Source organism: Euprymna scolopes, chromosome 46, assembly GCF_053919585.1.
Source record: "Euprymna scolopes isolate OS-2025 chromosome 46, ASM5391958v1, whole genome shotgun sequence".
Taxonomy (NCBI): domain Eukaryota; kingdom Metazoa; phylum Mollusca; class Cephalopoda; order Sepiida; family Sepiolidae; genus Euprymna; species Euprymna scolopes.
Genome location: NC_136527.1, coordinates 155,829,220 through 155,845,499, shown reverse-complemented (window position 1 = coordinate 155,845,499; position 16,280 = coordinate 155,829,220). Strand labels below are relative to the sequence as shown.

At 31.2% G+C, this 16,280-nt stretch overlaps 1 long non-coding RNA gene across 1 annotated transcript; it reads left to right on the top strand.

Moving 5' to 3' along the window:
- The first annotated feature begins 4,732 nt into the window (after positions 1-4,732).
- Positions 4,733-15,333, top strand: LOC145270947 (uncharacterized). Its single transcript, XR_013865626.1, has 3 exons — positions 4,733-4,886; positions 11,336-11,445; positions 15,061-15,333. It is a non-coding gene; the product is annotated as an uncharacterized LOC145270947 (long non-coding RNA).
- The last annotated feature ends 947 nt before the right edge of the window (positions 15,334-16,280 follow it).

Here is a 16,280-nt window from a genome sequence, read left to right as displayed (position 1 = left end):
CAAATAATCAGTTTTATTGTGAATGTTCTTCTTTGCTTGCCTCTTCATGAGGGAAAAGTTAGACAAAAGGTCATTTTTTATGTGTGGTATATCCGACAAAAAAAAAAATGCAACATCAAAATCGAACACGTCAATATCGGAGCATATTAATTTATAAAAATACACATATGTCATATCGGGATGATATTGATTCACAGAAATACACATATATCGTAGAGCAAATAAATATCGGAATCATATTGATTCATAACAATACACATATGCCATACAGCAAGTCAATATCGGGGTCATATTAATCCACAAATAGACACATATGTCATATAGTAAGTCAGTATCCGGACCATATCGGTTAATAAAAATACACATGTCATAAAACAAGACGTTATCGGGATCATATCGATTCATAAAAATACACATATGTCATATAGCAAATGTTCGAGCTTATCAATATCATTGTTTTGCATACTTTGTAAAAAATAAACGATGATTGCACGTATTAAATTGAAGTTATATCTATACGTTCAATTCTCGTAGTAAAATAAAAATCGTAAAAATCACTTGTTTCGCTTATTTAGTCAAGTGATGATATCTGAGGTGAACGTTTACAAGAGACAAACGGGTTAGTAGGAGAGTCCAGTGCTCGTACACGCTTGTATTTATAGTCGTTGAAAGAGTTTCTGATGTGGAGACGAAGATTAGATATAGGTCAGGCCTGTCGAGGAGAGAGAAAGAGAAAATTGTTCAATGCGATTTCGTGTTCATAGGAGCGTGCGTGTGACATTAGAGACGGGACAAAGGGTTAGTGTCTGGTTGAACCGCACGTGGAAGCAAGTAAGAGTTGGTAGAGAGCCCTGTTGGCTTGTTATACTCACTTTGGCCGGGGAGCAAAGTCCCCCAACGATGGGTGTTGCTGGGCAGAGCAGGGAGAAACTGGAGTGTGTGTGTGTGAGAGAGAGACAGAAAGAGCGTTCTCGGTTCTACATTTTATGCACTTGATCACGTGATTGAGAGCTGGCTTGTGATGGAACAAGCCATGGACAAAATGGATTTCAAATCTCGAACCGCGAAAATTCGCTCCTGCTTTTGATTATAGAAAGTTTAAGCCGCTTCAATTATATATATATGTATATATATATATATATATATATATATATATATATATATATATATATATATATATATATATATATATTAATTTAATTCTACTGTACATTTGTATATTCATATGTGCATATCTCACGGCTGATACAATTCTATAATTTTGTATGAGAGCCAAGTACTGTTGCCACATCTGAGCTGGAGCTTTATAGAGTTCGAAATAGAGTTTGTAACCTAGTGGGGGAGACCTTTTCCTTTTCCCTGCAATATACAATATGAAATATACAATATGCAATATGCAAGATACGAGTCTGTCTCTGCGTTCGCATTATTTTCATGGCGAGTGCTCGTCTGAGGTCCACAGGATGGTCCCACATCGCCAAACTTTCACAAAAACACTCATTTAGTTGAAACCACTACCAACAATTTCTCACTTTTTATCTGTGCCTAACCCTAAACGTAGATTCCATGAACAAAGCTTCTGTCTTAGAACTGCACACCTGAAAAACTCTCTTGCTTTTCCCTGATATGCAGCTATCCAGCTACAATATCATCGTCTTTTAGTCCAACGTAATGTAATTTACTAAATTTCTACTACGAACGGTCACCACGGTATTGTTCTATTGATCACGCTATACTCATTAACCATTATCTACGAGCGTTGAAAAGTTATAAAAAAAAGATAACAAAAATGTTGACATATTTCATCTGATATAATACAAGAGCAAAAACATACAAAATTAAAAACTTAATAATTCAATTATTTCAATGTTTTGACTGAGGCTTAACAATTCCTTATTACAATAGAAGAAATGGAGCATAAAACATGGAAAAGTAAAGGACTAGTTGTAAAAACTGGAAAAGAAAAGTACCAGATATTCTAGCAAAAACATATAATAAATTTATATTTAAAATATTGAAGCATTAAAGATTGATTGTATAAGGTCAAATTGAATTAAGAAAAAGTAATGTTGCATTTCAATGGGAAGCGTTTCAATGAAATCCCCCAATTATCTCCCTTTCATTCTTTCATTCTGTTCCTTCAACCTGTTACGTCTTTTTCGCAACAGCAGTCAATTAGCAGAAACACTAGGGAAACCAGTCATAAAAACGTCGCTCACCTCCTTACTAGATTCATCATAACTTTTGTTTTACTGAACGAAAATTGAAAAACATTGATATCTATAAACTGTAATAATTGTTAGACATTTGGTCAAAAAATGAGTGAGACATGATGCTTTAAAGCAGTTGTAAATGACTAAAACTGCCAGTTAACCATCTATTCAAACACGGTAGTATTTGAATTAAATATTTACTTGATGAGGTATAAAAAATGTTGATCAGTCAATCTTGTTGTTTGAAAGAAAATACAAATCTAAGTAAATTAAAAAAAAAACTAATAAAAATAGTTAATTTACAAAAAAATAGTTAATTAAAAAAAAAAAACTAAAAAAAAAAGCCGGTTTATCACACATTCTTACGTTTCCAACTACTTTTTTATTATATTCGAAAGATTAAAGTCTAAAGTTAATTTCCAAAATGAAAAATATTTGTGCACGTACAGAAAGTCATAATGAAAAATGTTTTCACGATGACAATCGGAAACTGACAAATTTAAAGGAAAAAAAGTTATGTAGTTGCTGATGAGTGGTAGATTCGATTATTTTTCCTGCTATTCAACATATATTAAGATAACGGAGCAGAATTGGACGAATACAGACGAATCTGCATTCTCATTACAATATAGAAGCGCTTGACTGGCATGTAAAAAGGGAAAAATGTGAAGTTCGGGTAGAAAAGAGAGAAAGTGCACATAAAAAATCGACGATAATACGGTCGGAGGAAGAAAACACCTAGCGAAATGGACGATGGCGAAACACTTGCAAGTGATACCGAAACAGGAAAGTAACAGTAATAAACCTTGTGTTCACAAAAGAAAAGAGTTTATTTTTTGCTTTATTTATTTGCCCTTTTTCCGCATAACGACTACACATATTTTTTTGCAATCATAGAGAAACATTGTAATACGATTTCTTTGTAATTTACAAGTTTGAAGTGACGTATAGTTTGAAGTGACGTCATAAAAGTTCGAGTTTCTTAATGCACTTTTTTGTTGGTTTTGACAAAAGTTTAAGATCTTTAATTTTAAACGATTAACCTTCAGGCCTGATCTGAAATGGAACTCATACGTCCAATCTGTTGTCAAGATCGCTCGAAAAATGTTTGGATCACTCTACCGATCCAATGCTGATGCACTTATAAGCCGACAAAGACTCCAAGCAGTGTCAGCCGGTATACGAGTTCGGTTTTAGGAGGTTCCGATCAAGGAACGCCTTAGTAAGTTCAGCAGCAAACCTGGAACAATTTTCACAACACGAAAGCTTGGTTTTGATCGTTTTCACGAGGACAGAATTTGATGAGGGATTATGGTTATTCTGCTTCAATAAGAAAAGTCTGCAAGTCTGTGATCTTTTGATTCCGCAGGCCACTTGTTATAGATGTCTCCTAAAAAATAATTCAATTTCTTTGTTTGCTTTGGTAGCAACTTCGCAGAAGCAATAAGTAAAAGCTCCCGTCGTAGTGATTTTTTAGAAAAGTTATATTAACAGTAAACTATTAAACTACAGAGTTCTAATACAATACAGCTGTACAAAGATAAGTGTCGCGGCAGTTAAAATTAAATTACTTCAAAGTCCACAGTTAAATAGGTGCGACGAACAACACTTTCACCAAGAGACAAAGTCCCCCGTAGTTCCGTACGAATTAGTGAAGAGTTAGTTTGAGAATCTGTCAGCCACAATGATTTTATACTATTTTCGTTTCTAGTTCTATTTCACATTGTGACTGGTACAGGTGGAATTGGAATTAATGAACGCTAAACTTCCATTGAGGGACACTTCACAATCAGGAAAACAACCCCGCGTACTCAACCGAGTCGTCGAGAGGGCCCATTTAGACTCTCTTCTGTCAAGACTCGTTCTCCAACTCCGAAATCTGTTCAAAATAACTCGTGCATAACCTTTTACATTGGGGTTATTGGTTGGGGTTTGGCGCTCTGATGCCCATTCTCGAATTACATAGTTTTAATAGCAAAAAAATATTTCCTACAAAAGAGATGTTCTGAACCTGTCTCTACTTTATCGTTATTTCCATGGCAAGGGCTCAACTAAGCTCCAGTTCATGGTTCCCTCTTGCCAAACTTTCAAAAACCCCTTCGACTAGCTACAACCACTATATACGGTATTCCCCCTCAATCTGTGCCTAAATCTAAACGCAAATTCCATGAAAAAGTTTTCTTACCAGACATGTCCCCTGTGGAACACTCTTCCGTTGGCCTGCTTCTCGGTTTAATACAACACGATAGCCTAAAAATCCAATGCAAAAAAGTTCTTGAGTTGTCCACATAAATAATCAAATTCTACTTAATTTACATCATTAACGATTATTACATTACCACATTACATACATAGACCCTGATCCTCGAGTGGCTTTCGGACCTTGATAAGTATTGACTCCCAAGTAATTAAAGAAATGCTCAAAATGGAAATATATAAAGAGCGGTAGAAGAAGAGGAAGATAGTCATTTTGATTGGTTGTCAGATTAAAAGTGGGTGGAGCTAAATAAAAAAAAAACGCGTGTTTTCTCTCTGCTCATTCGATTATACGACATCTGATTCCGCCAGTGAAGAAAGAATAAAAGAAAGAAAACTATTTTCAATCATAAAAACACGTCGAATTGTGAAAGTGAATAATTTTCTCTGGTTTGTGGAAATTGCACAGGTTTCAAAGTAAGTAAAAGAGTTGTTCTTTTTAAAATTCTTCCCAGTAATAATTTCCCAGTATTTAGAACATTATTATTTTTACATTATTGCTCCATTTTACGATAGTGACACAATCAAAATTATGATCTTTTCCTAACACCCTTCGTTCAAATCTTCCACATCTTCAGTTACTCGCTAATACTTGTGTACAGTTCCCACACTGATACCAAACTGTGCAATTATTGTTTATGTAGATACACGACGATCCTTATCCACGAAATTCTTGTTTAATTTAATAGCATGATTTTTTTTTAATACTTGTTCAATTTTACAATAAGGGCGCAGTCGGAATAAAATCCTGTTTTCTTACATGATAAAAAAGGTAAATTCCAGCCAGAAATGATCATTTAATTTTTAACATTTACAATATTTACAATAATGATATAAATATTTATACTATGTATTAATTATCACTGCCAACATTTACAAAAAAATAACTGAATATAATCTTGTTTACAAAGCATCTTCAGAATTGTTTTTTTTTATTCATTACAAATAGCTTAATTTTTATTATTTGATTGATAGGTAAAGCCAATAACCTGATGATTTTTTTTGTTTTTGTTATAATAAGAAACAGTGAAGTTCCTTTTTCTCACAGGACGGTGTCTGAACTTTGTCGTCGTTGGCGGCTCCCACTAATGTTTGAGTGTTAAATTATATTATGTGCCTCTATTCTTGCCCATGAAAGGTATGACTTCGAAAACATCATCAATGGTGGAAGAGTCGCGGAGAAGGGTATAGGAAGGATGAGATTATTATTGACATTGTCTTTCCTCTTCTCCTTTGTATTGAATCATCATTGTCTTTCCTAGTCAAAGTCACGTTACAATGATTGTCCCTTTTAATTTTAATTCTATTTCTCCTGGATAACACCGACGTTATTAATATGTATTCAAACATTATTTTGTTTCGTTTATTCCTTGATAACAACGATATCCTCCCGTAATAATATAATAACATATTTTTAGCACATTATTTTTATCACTTTCACCCATACCAAGGCATATCGCAACTTGGACGTAAAGGGCTACTATTTGGGACCATGCATTAAACAGATTTCCAGGATGTCGGACCACGTTACATTTAAACTTCTTCTTATGAAAATAATCATAGAAGCAGGTAAAGGAAAGGGAATTCCAACGTCTAAGAAAATAAACTATTAGAATAAAACGCTTTTTGGCATATAGGTATATTAACAGTAAAGAGGTGTTATTTTGCTGCTAAGCGAGTTTGTCAGGGATATGTCCGTCGAGGGAGCACAAATACAACGAGTTCATCAGAACACATTTCATTCATTGTAAAATAGACACAGAGATGCAACATTGCGGCGATGCGCCAGGGTTTGGACTTTAGTTGATAAAGTGGGGCATTCGATAGAATACTGTTTTTGGACCTTATTTAACGTGGGAGAGACTAATCAACTTTTTTGCAGACGCCTTCCGACAACGCTGATTTGCTTTGTCTTTGCCTTCTTCGTCGATGCGGTATGACACATGTATAATATGTATGGATATTCAGAATGTTCAGCATTTAAATGTTCATCACATTCAACTCACCAAATGTATTATTATGTAATCGGCTTTTAAATAGCATTGGGGAATTCCCATTAATATATTCAGGTAAATGAATTTGATTAACTGCAATGTAGCCAATCAAACAATTTCATTTGTTTATTTCAAAATTATTAGAAAATTTTCTTACTAATAACAAAATAAATGATCATAAAATAATTTAATTTCTAACCATGCACTTTCAATGCTTTCAAAATTCAAAATTATTTTGAAATAAATAAATGAGATTTTGATTTACTACATCACAGTTAATCAAATTCATTTCAAACCTGCTTAATCTGTTATTCGAACGTATCACACATGTGCATTCGTGAAACAGTTGAGAAACAGGAAACATCGGATCAGCATCACGTGCCGTTTTTTTTAATTCTGACCTCATAACAGGTCCTTTTCGCGATTAACGTTTTTTTTACATGTCTGAATAGTCAAGTCTGTAGATAAAAACATCGTTGATCATTGTAGTTGGTCTCACACACATACATTCTCACTTTTATATATTTTATATGCATAAGAGTGTTTCGCAAACAGGTCATATCAGGATGATCATTTTAATGGTGTCTATCCATTTAACTACAACAAACAGAAAGCTTAGATGTCACGCCTTCTGTAACGCTAACACTTGCATTCAAACCATTAGAACCCTTTTAGAACCTTTAAATTCTTTGTGAGTTCCAAGTTCGATCTTAAATCTACTATGTGGACTAATTTTACCAAAACATAACCTAGAAGTAACAACATTTTTTCAATACTTTTTTCTGAATCGGCTTGTTTATAGCATATAAAATTTTGAGGAATTTATTGCTGCAAGAAAATATAATAAATTTTACTGTGATCTTATGTGTGTGGACGCATAACTTTTGCTACGGAAATTATATATATATATATATATATATATATATATATATATATATATATATATATATATAACAATTACAATTAAATTTACCAAAATGATCCAAGATGGTAAAACTAAAGTATATCATAAATATTAAAGAATTAATATTTATAAAGTAATCTCAACCAGATGTAAAAGCTCGATAAAATCAAATAGGAGATAGCGCTTATTATCAGATCACACAGTTAATAAAACATGTTAAAAATACTTTGAAAAAGAGTTAAAAATATATTTAATCTGAAAAGGAAGCACTTGATAAGTGGATAGTCATTAACCGCGGATTTTCGAAGAAATACTTTCCTTCTCATCAGAGGGTAGGAATTAGCAAAATGCGGGATCGGATTTTGCATACAAAAGTATTTGATGAAACAACAAGTAAATCAAAGATCTTACTTGATAACAAAAAGTGATGCACAGGGAATATGGTGAAGAAAAAGGTGATTACACGTGAATGGATAGTCTGGTGAAAGGTAAATTATTCAATGACGGTGAAATCCAAAAATATAACTCCAATAAAATTAATTGAGTTTCCATTTTCACAAGTAAAATCCAAGGAAATCACGTAATTGGAAGATGGTTCAAAATAATGCAAAAGACCGAAATCCATGGAATAATTCACAAATATCTACAAAGAAAAGAAAAGGGGGAAATTCCAATAATAGTAATAAAAGAAAAATAAGATATGCTTTTCATACGACTGCCGAGACATAATAAGAAAGATCAGGGAAGAAGGAGAGGGGGAAAAATTGGTGATAGCATTAAATATGAGATAGAAAAGCAAATGTCAAAATGACCCAGACAAAAAGGATGTTTAAAGGCGCGAAAAAATATTGGGCAAAAATATAGGTCAACTGAAATGTACAGGTTATTACTTAAGAAAATGTCAGCAAGAGTTTTAAAAGACACTAATTGGAAAAATAAATAAATTAATTAATAATTAAATAAAAAATAAAAATAATAAATAAATAATAAATAAATAAATAAATAATAAAATATAAAAATTTAAAAAATTATCTGCAATTTCCGTCTTAGTCTTTAAATATTCCTATCTACCCACACATCTATATTCTGCATGTATATTTACTTATATTTTATATATATTTTGTATATTATATATATCCTGCATGTATATTTACTTATATTTTACTATATGCATTTACTTACATACTTACATGCTTTATCCTGAATTTGTAGATACCGGCCATCTTCTCCCCTTATTTTTTTTTTAATTATTGCGCACCTCCTGCCAAAAAAATATCACATGCAAGCAACCCTTCCTGGGTATCCATAGTCTGCCCAAGACTGAAGGAACCTGCCATATATATATATATATATATATATATATATATGTGTGTGTGTGTGTGTGTGTGTGTGTGTGTGTGTGTGTGTGTGTGTGTGTGTGTGGCAGTACAATACGCTTAAACATATTTATTTCTTTATGGAATCAATCTTCTATTGATTATTATATATTACGAAGAATAATTTGCTCGGTGGACTAATTTGCAAAAAAGTAATCTATAATTATAATATATTAAGATATATATAAGATATTCATTCTGTGTCTATTTAAAATATATGGCAGCTGATGTTCAGGCTATACTATTAATGTCCTGGGAAACTCACTTCTGGTTAATGCTTAATTGTTAAATATGCAAACGATGAAATGATTTGTGACGATTTAAAATGGTATATTTTCTTTTATCGTAAACTGAATTCATTAATAAGAAAAAATTAAAATAAAATGATGAGGTTTAACCCGAGCTTTAAAAGGGGATCATTCGATCTGCAGTCGAATACGCTACCACTCAGCTCTATCTCTAAATTATTTTTAAAAAATCCGTTTAATATGAGAGAAATGATTTAAGGGAAAGTCATTGTCTTCTTTGTAACGTAAAAGATTGGATTTATTCGATTATCGATATTTATTGGATGGATTTCTGTACAAAACGTATCTAAGTACACTGCCATGCATAAAAAATACCTTTGTGTGTAATTTGAAAGATATACGCTTAGCCGTTTCGGAACGTCTGAGGAAGGAACTCACACACACAAAGTTAATTTCATATATGACTAGCGGGGATGCTCGGCGTTGACCGGGTGTTTAGAAGTGGGTGTGTTGAGGGAGGGGGTTAAATCATAAGAAAATGGAAATTAAAGAATAAGCACATTTAAATATTATTAAAATTGTTTAAATATTATTAAAATTGTTTAAATATTATTAAAAAACGATGTTAAATTTCTTAAAAAGAATCGGAAAAACAAAACCAAAAAAAAAAAGAGAACATCATGGAAAAATCGTGTAAGCGAACGATGTTAAAACTTCTTTAAAAACAAAAACAAAAAAACAGACAACGTGATGGCAAAAAAAAAAAGAAAAGAACGAAAAATGGCATAAATAACCCTGCTTCAATATTAAAACTTTAACAATTGAAAAAGATTATCTGATACCTCGGATCGAACCTGCAATTTAAAGCCACTTTGACCATTGTGCCATGACCGCGTGAGTGAATTTAGGTTACTTTTTATAATATTTAAACCAAGTCAAGGAACAGTGCCTTTTGCGCATGCATATTTGCCTAGATTGTCCTGAAATAACGATTTTTGCTACCCCTCCCGTGTAAGAAATTGTCTCGTTGAGGGTGAAGAAGGGATTAATGTTTTAAGACAATAGGTTAAAACGATACCGGTTAGGTCAGGTACCATTGTCTCTGTCGAAAGATATTGCAAGACATACAAACACACACACACACACAAACACACACATTTTCACTTTTAAATTATAAACTAACGGGGGTACCCGGCGTTGCCCGGGTGCAGTAAGGTGTGTGTGCGTGGGGGGGGGGGTAAATAAAACATAATGGAAAATAATCCTGTTTACATAGAATAAAAAACAAAACAACGAAAACAGCAAAATAAAGAATAAACGATGGAAAAACTTTTAAAAAATTGAAAAAACAAACAAAAAAAAGTGAACGTGATGAAACAACGAACGTGATGCAAAAATAAAGAATAAGCGAATGATGGTAAAAATAAAATCAGAAAACAAGAACAGAAAAACAAAAAGAACGTGCTATAAAAACAACAAGAAAAACGAACGTGATGCAAAACGAACGATGTTAAAACTTAAAAAAAAATCGGAAAAGCAAAAGTAAACAGCGAACGTGATAAAAAAAACGAACGAAAAAATGGCATGAATAATCTTGTTTCATTTCAATATTAAAGCCTTATAATCAAAAATTATTACATCACCGTTCGAACTCCCTAAAGATAATGCGCCGGTCCTTTATCCTAAGAGCGCGACAAGCTAATTTAAGGAACAATGCTTTGTTTTGCGCATGTGTAGTTGGCTATCTCGTCATGAAGGAGCGATTTTTTGCTACCCCTCCCTGTAGAAAAATGCGCCGAATATTTTAAGCCAATTTTTCGATATTTGCCGTCCAAAGGGTCGAGCATGAAAATGCTTCCTATGTTGGGAAAATTCATCGCCTGTGTGGAAAGTTTTTGTGAGCTATGCAAACACACGCAAACACATTTTGCCTGCTGATCAACTGCTGCTGCAATCAATTGGTCGCTGTCAGTCCACAAATCTAAAGAGACCCAGGCTTGGATATAGAAGGACTGCTTCTCTTATTGGCCTTTTATCCCTCGACCTGAAGCCGCTTGACTTTAGTTATACGTAGAGACCATAAACAACATGACATTCCACAACACCAAAGTCAGCTTGATCGCCGCCATCCACCGTGTATTTGCGGAACTCTCGCCGGCGCTTGTGGAAAAGACATGCCTCCAGTTCAAGCGATGATTGAGACTGAAGGCGACTACATGGATTAGATGTAAGCTCTACTACATAATCGTTATTCAATTTGATTTTCCTCAATAATTTTTTTTTAAAATAAAGCTTTAGTGTTGTTTTCTTTAGGGTAGCAGCTTATTTTATTTTTATATTCCAGCCCTGTACTGTATTGTGTGGCTAATGTTTTTCGCTTTCCTTTTACTGGAGAATGTCTTCGCTTATCCAAGGATCAACGCAGTAAGCCTGAGCAACAGATCCAAGAGATCGGTAACAATTTCATAATAATATTGATTTGAACATCAATTATGTTTTAGCATTATATCGTTTACATAATTCGTCATGATATATAATCATATTTTATATCATTTGATTGTGTGTAATCTCCTTTCTTTATATATATATATATATATATATACATATATATATATATATATATATATATATATATATATATATATATATATATATATATATATTGAATATGAAAACTCGTGGCTACACATATGCAAATATGTTTTAGTGACCACCCTGCAAGGGAAAATAACATCCATAGGCCAAGAATATCTATATGTATGTAATTATATATATATATATATATATATATATATATATATATATATATATATAGAGAGAGAGAGAGAGAGAGAGAGAGAGAGAGTGAGAGAGAGAGAGATTAAGCACACCATCCCAAGTAGTCAACGTTAGAGCAAATAGATAAAAATAGTATTAACGTATAGTTGTGCAAACGCAGAAGTAACATACACAGTTGATTACTTCGGTAAAGATTTTTGTTTTAATATTTTGATTACTTCACATGGGTTTTTAGTAAACACAAAACTGAATTTATTCCAATGGTCCAAATCACTTATGTTTAATTTTACATGTATGCATGCCAAACATTGAAAGGCTGATCTCTGATATAAGCAATACTAAACTTCGATCTAATATAAATGTCAAGAATTTATAAATAAATATGCATACATATGCATACATATATAAAGGCATGCGTGTGTTTGTATTGCACCTTCCTCATGCTAAATTATTCCTACATATACATAGCTTTTATATATTGAACTATGAATGCGTATAAATATTTATGTATTAAACGATAAAGAAATTATACATTGTAATGCCTCTGTACAAAAACCATTAATATCTCTCACTCCTATTGATTTGATTTCCTTAATGATTAAATTAATATTCACAAGTAGCATCCGTGTGTGTGCGTGTGTGTTACAGCCCACACAATTGGACCGATCATGCCCAAATATATCAGGATAGTAGCTCTCACCCAAGATAGTGAACACTATTTTCCAAGGTTAGGCTGAAATATTTGACATAAATATGATATATGTATATATATATATATATATATATATATATATATTTATATATATATATATATTTATATATATATTTATATATGTATATATATATATATAAATATATATATATAAATATATATATATATATATAAATATATATATAAATATATATATATTTATATATATATATTTATATATATATATTAATATATATATTTATATATATATATTTATATATATTTATATATATATTTATATATATATATTTATATATATATGCATACATACATATATATGCATATATACATATATATGCATATATAAACATATATATATATATATGTGTATATATTTATATATATATATTTATATATATATTTATATATATATATTTATATATATTCATATATATTTATATATATTTATGTATATATATATATATTTATATATATGTTTATATATATATATTTATATATATATATATTTGTATATATATTTATATATATGCATATATACACACATATATATGTGCATATATATATTTGTATATATATATATTCAGATATATATTTATATACATATATATATATATTAATATACATATATATACATACATGTATATACATATATATGCATATATATACATATATATACACGCATATATATTCATATATATATATACATATATAGATACATACATATATATGCATATATATATGTATGTACATATACATACATATATATACATATATATTTGCATATATACATATATAATCATATATATATATATATGTGTGTGTGTGTGTATATATATAAACGTATATATACATACATATAGATACATATATATACATATATATTTGCATATATATACATATATATAATCATAGATATATGTATATATATACATATATATAAACGTATATATACATACATATACATATATATACATACATATATATATACATATATATGCATATATACACATATATATGTGTGTATATATATGCATATATACATATATATACACATATATATTAATATATATGCGTGTATATACACATATATATATATATATATATATATATATATATATATATATATATATATATATATACATATGTCGAGCCTAGTGCGTTAAAAAAGAGTGAGCACAATTCTCTAAGAGGAAACTTATCTGGACAATATCAAGCTCAATAAGGATTATGTGAGCTTATATATGAGAACAATAGGAATGGGAAATAAAGTCACAAAAACTATATATTGGTGGATATAGATTGGTTCATTTCTTTCAATAAGAGGATAAGAACAATTAGTTGGGGGATAGGACTCTTTATGCCAAGGCATTTCGAAGCCTAATGCTTCTCATCAGAAGAGAAAATATGCTAGCTAACATGGTGGGGATGTGGCGTCTTGCGATGGCTTCAATAGGAACGACATAGATCAATTAAAATTATGTATGATGTTGGGAGAGTTTTATCGATTTCTTAATAAAGCAGAAGTGTATTATATAGGGTGTAATGTAGAAAGGGGTATAGGTCTTTATCATAGTCTTAAATGTATGTAGTATATGTTTTAGGGTTTAAGTGGGGGCATCGTGTGGATGGGTGGTAATTCTATTTTATCGGTGGTTAAAATGTCTATTATCTATGAAGTTGCATTTTTTGACAGATGCAATCGAGATGACAACAGCACTATGAAGTAGTGAATAATTCTGAGAGGAGTATTATGGTGATGATTTTAGGCGAAAGGGCGAATGGGTATATGCTAAGCAGGATTGAACAAGAGGGATTACATGGGGCGCTATGTTCCAGGGATTTTATTTAGTGAGGCAAGTGAGCAAGTTATCGGGTGGGTAGTTGTAAGGCTATAATAATGGCAATGTTAGGTAATATGTAGCAATTATTAGGGTTTTTTTTTTAAAATTAGATATATAGGGAAGGAATGTGGATATAAGGAAGGGATAAAAAGATAGCGTAGCAAAGTATTTTGAGGTGTATTAAAGGGCAAAATAGAGTTTTGGATGTGGATGATTGGCGTGGTGGAGTAATAGGGAGAGATGTACTATTAACAACAACAATAATAATATTAATGATGACAATAATAATGACAATAATAATAATAATTATTATTATTATTATTAATTATTATTATTAATTATTATTATTAATATTTTTATTACATAAATAATGATAATAATAATGCATTACACCCTATATTATACGCTCCTCCTTTATTTAGAATTTGATTACCCCTACACCATATATAATTTTAATTGATCCTTTTCGTTCCTAATGAAGCCATCGCAAGGCGCCGCATCCCCACTATGTTAGCTAACATCTTTATTCTTCTGATGAAAATCATTAGGCTTCGAAATGCCTTGGTATAAAGAGTCCAGAAAATACATTACTGGGGGCAACACCAAACAATAAAATATAAACATTGTTGTTTTTTTTTTGTCTAGTATATTGGGAATTTCATTGATTATAAATGCAACTGCTTTTTTCTTAAATAGATTACGATAGTAAACCACTCATGATTATTTTTGTATTTCTAGTGCATACGACACTTAGATATGTGCAGTCCCGATGGAGAGAAATGTTGTGGTAACGTTCCTTGCATAAATAATCGTTGGCAAGATTGTCAAGACCCGACGGAGACTTGCAGATGTGATCATTACGATGAATATTTTAATGGCAAAAATCCGCCATTCCTGCGGCAATTTATTTTTTGAATTATAAAATATTTTTAAAAAATCCAGTTTTCTTCTTCCCATGATTCTTATATGAATTCCGTTTAATAATTAAACAGTCAAGAAACGTGCAAATTTGTTTTTTGTTATTTCAACTATTTTTTAGACGAGTTTCATAAAAAAGTGTTTTCATTTTAAATGATGCCAAAAAAAATTAATGTTTTTTCATTTCGTTATTTTTTTAGATGATACCAAGAAAAGAAAATGCTTATTATTTCAGAAAAGGCCTGAAAAAACTGTTTTCAAAAGCATCGACTTTGCCCAATAAAATCAGATCAAATGCAAACGAAAACGTTTTATTTATTTAAGAAAATGGAAGTTATTACGGTGTTTTGGCTTTTAATTTTCCGTTTTACAAATACAACAAATTAATACATTTTTTAGGTTTTATAATTTGCAGATAAAGACTAGAGGAGGCTAATAAGAAATTGTTTTAATTTCAATCAATTTTCAGATGAAAATGTCGACAGCAGTTGAAACATGGAAGGCAATCTATTGTATTAGTAGCAGATACAAATGGGCATGTGTGCTCGGATTGCGCCTGAGGAAAAAACACCACGTGGTTGAGCATGAACAAAGTCGGAGCAGAGGGAGATGGACGTGTAAAGTGAAGGCGAGAATGGGCCGACTGTAACTAGCGCGTGGGCGGAAGACGGAGAAACGTGTACCAAGTTACATGATAATAAGATGGGAGAGTAAATCCTTTTGTTTAAAAAGAAAAATGCCGACCAGGATTTATTTACGTAATGTGCGTTTATTCATGTAAAGTTACAATAGTTCCTCTTAAGTAATTACCGTTAAATGATAGGAGAGCTACCCGATATACTCCGACGTTACCGAGGGGAAAAATGTTAGATATTTTTTGAAAAAATTTGATCTTTTCACATCACTCTCTCTCTCTCTCTCTCTCTCTCTATATATATATATATATATATATATATATATATATATATATATATATATATATATATATATATATACCCAGAGGATACACATTATTAACAGAAACTCGCCATGAAGCAAGC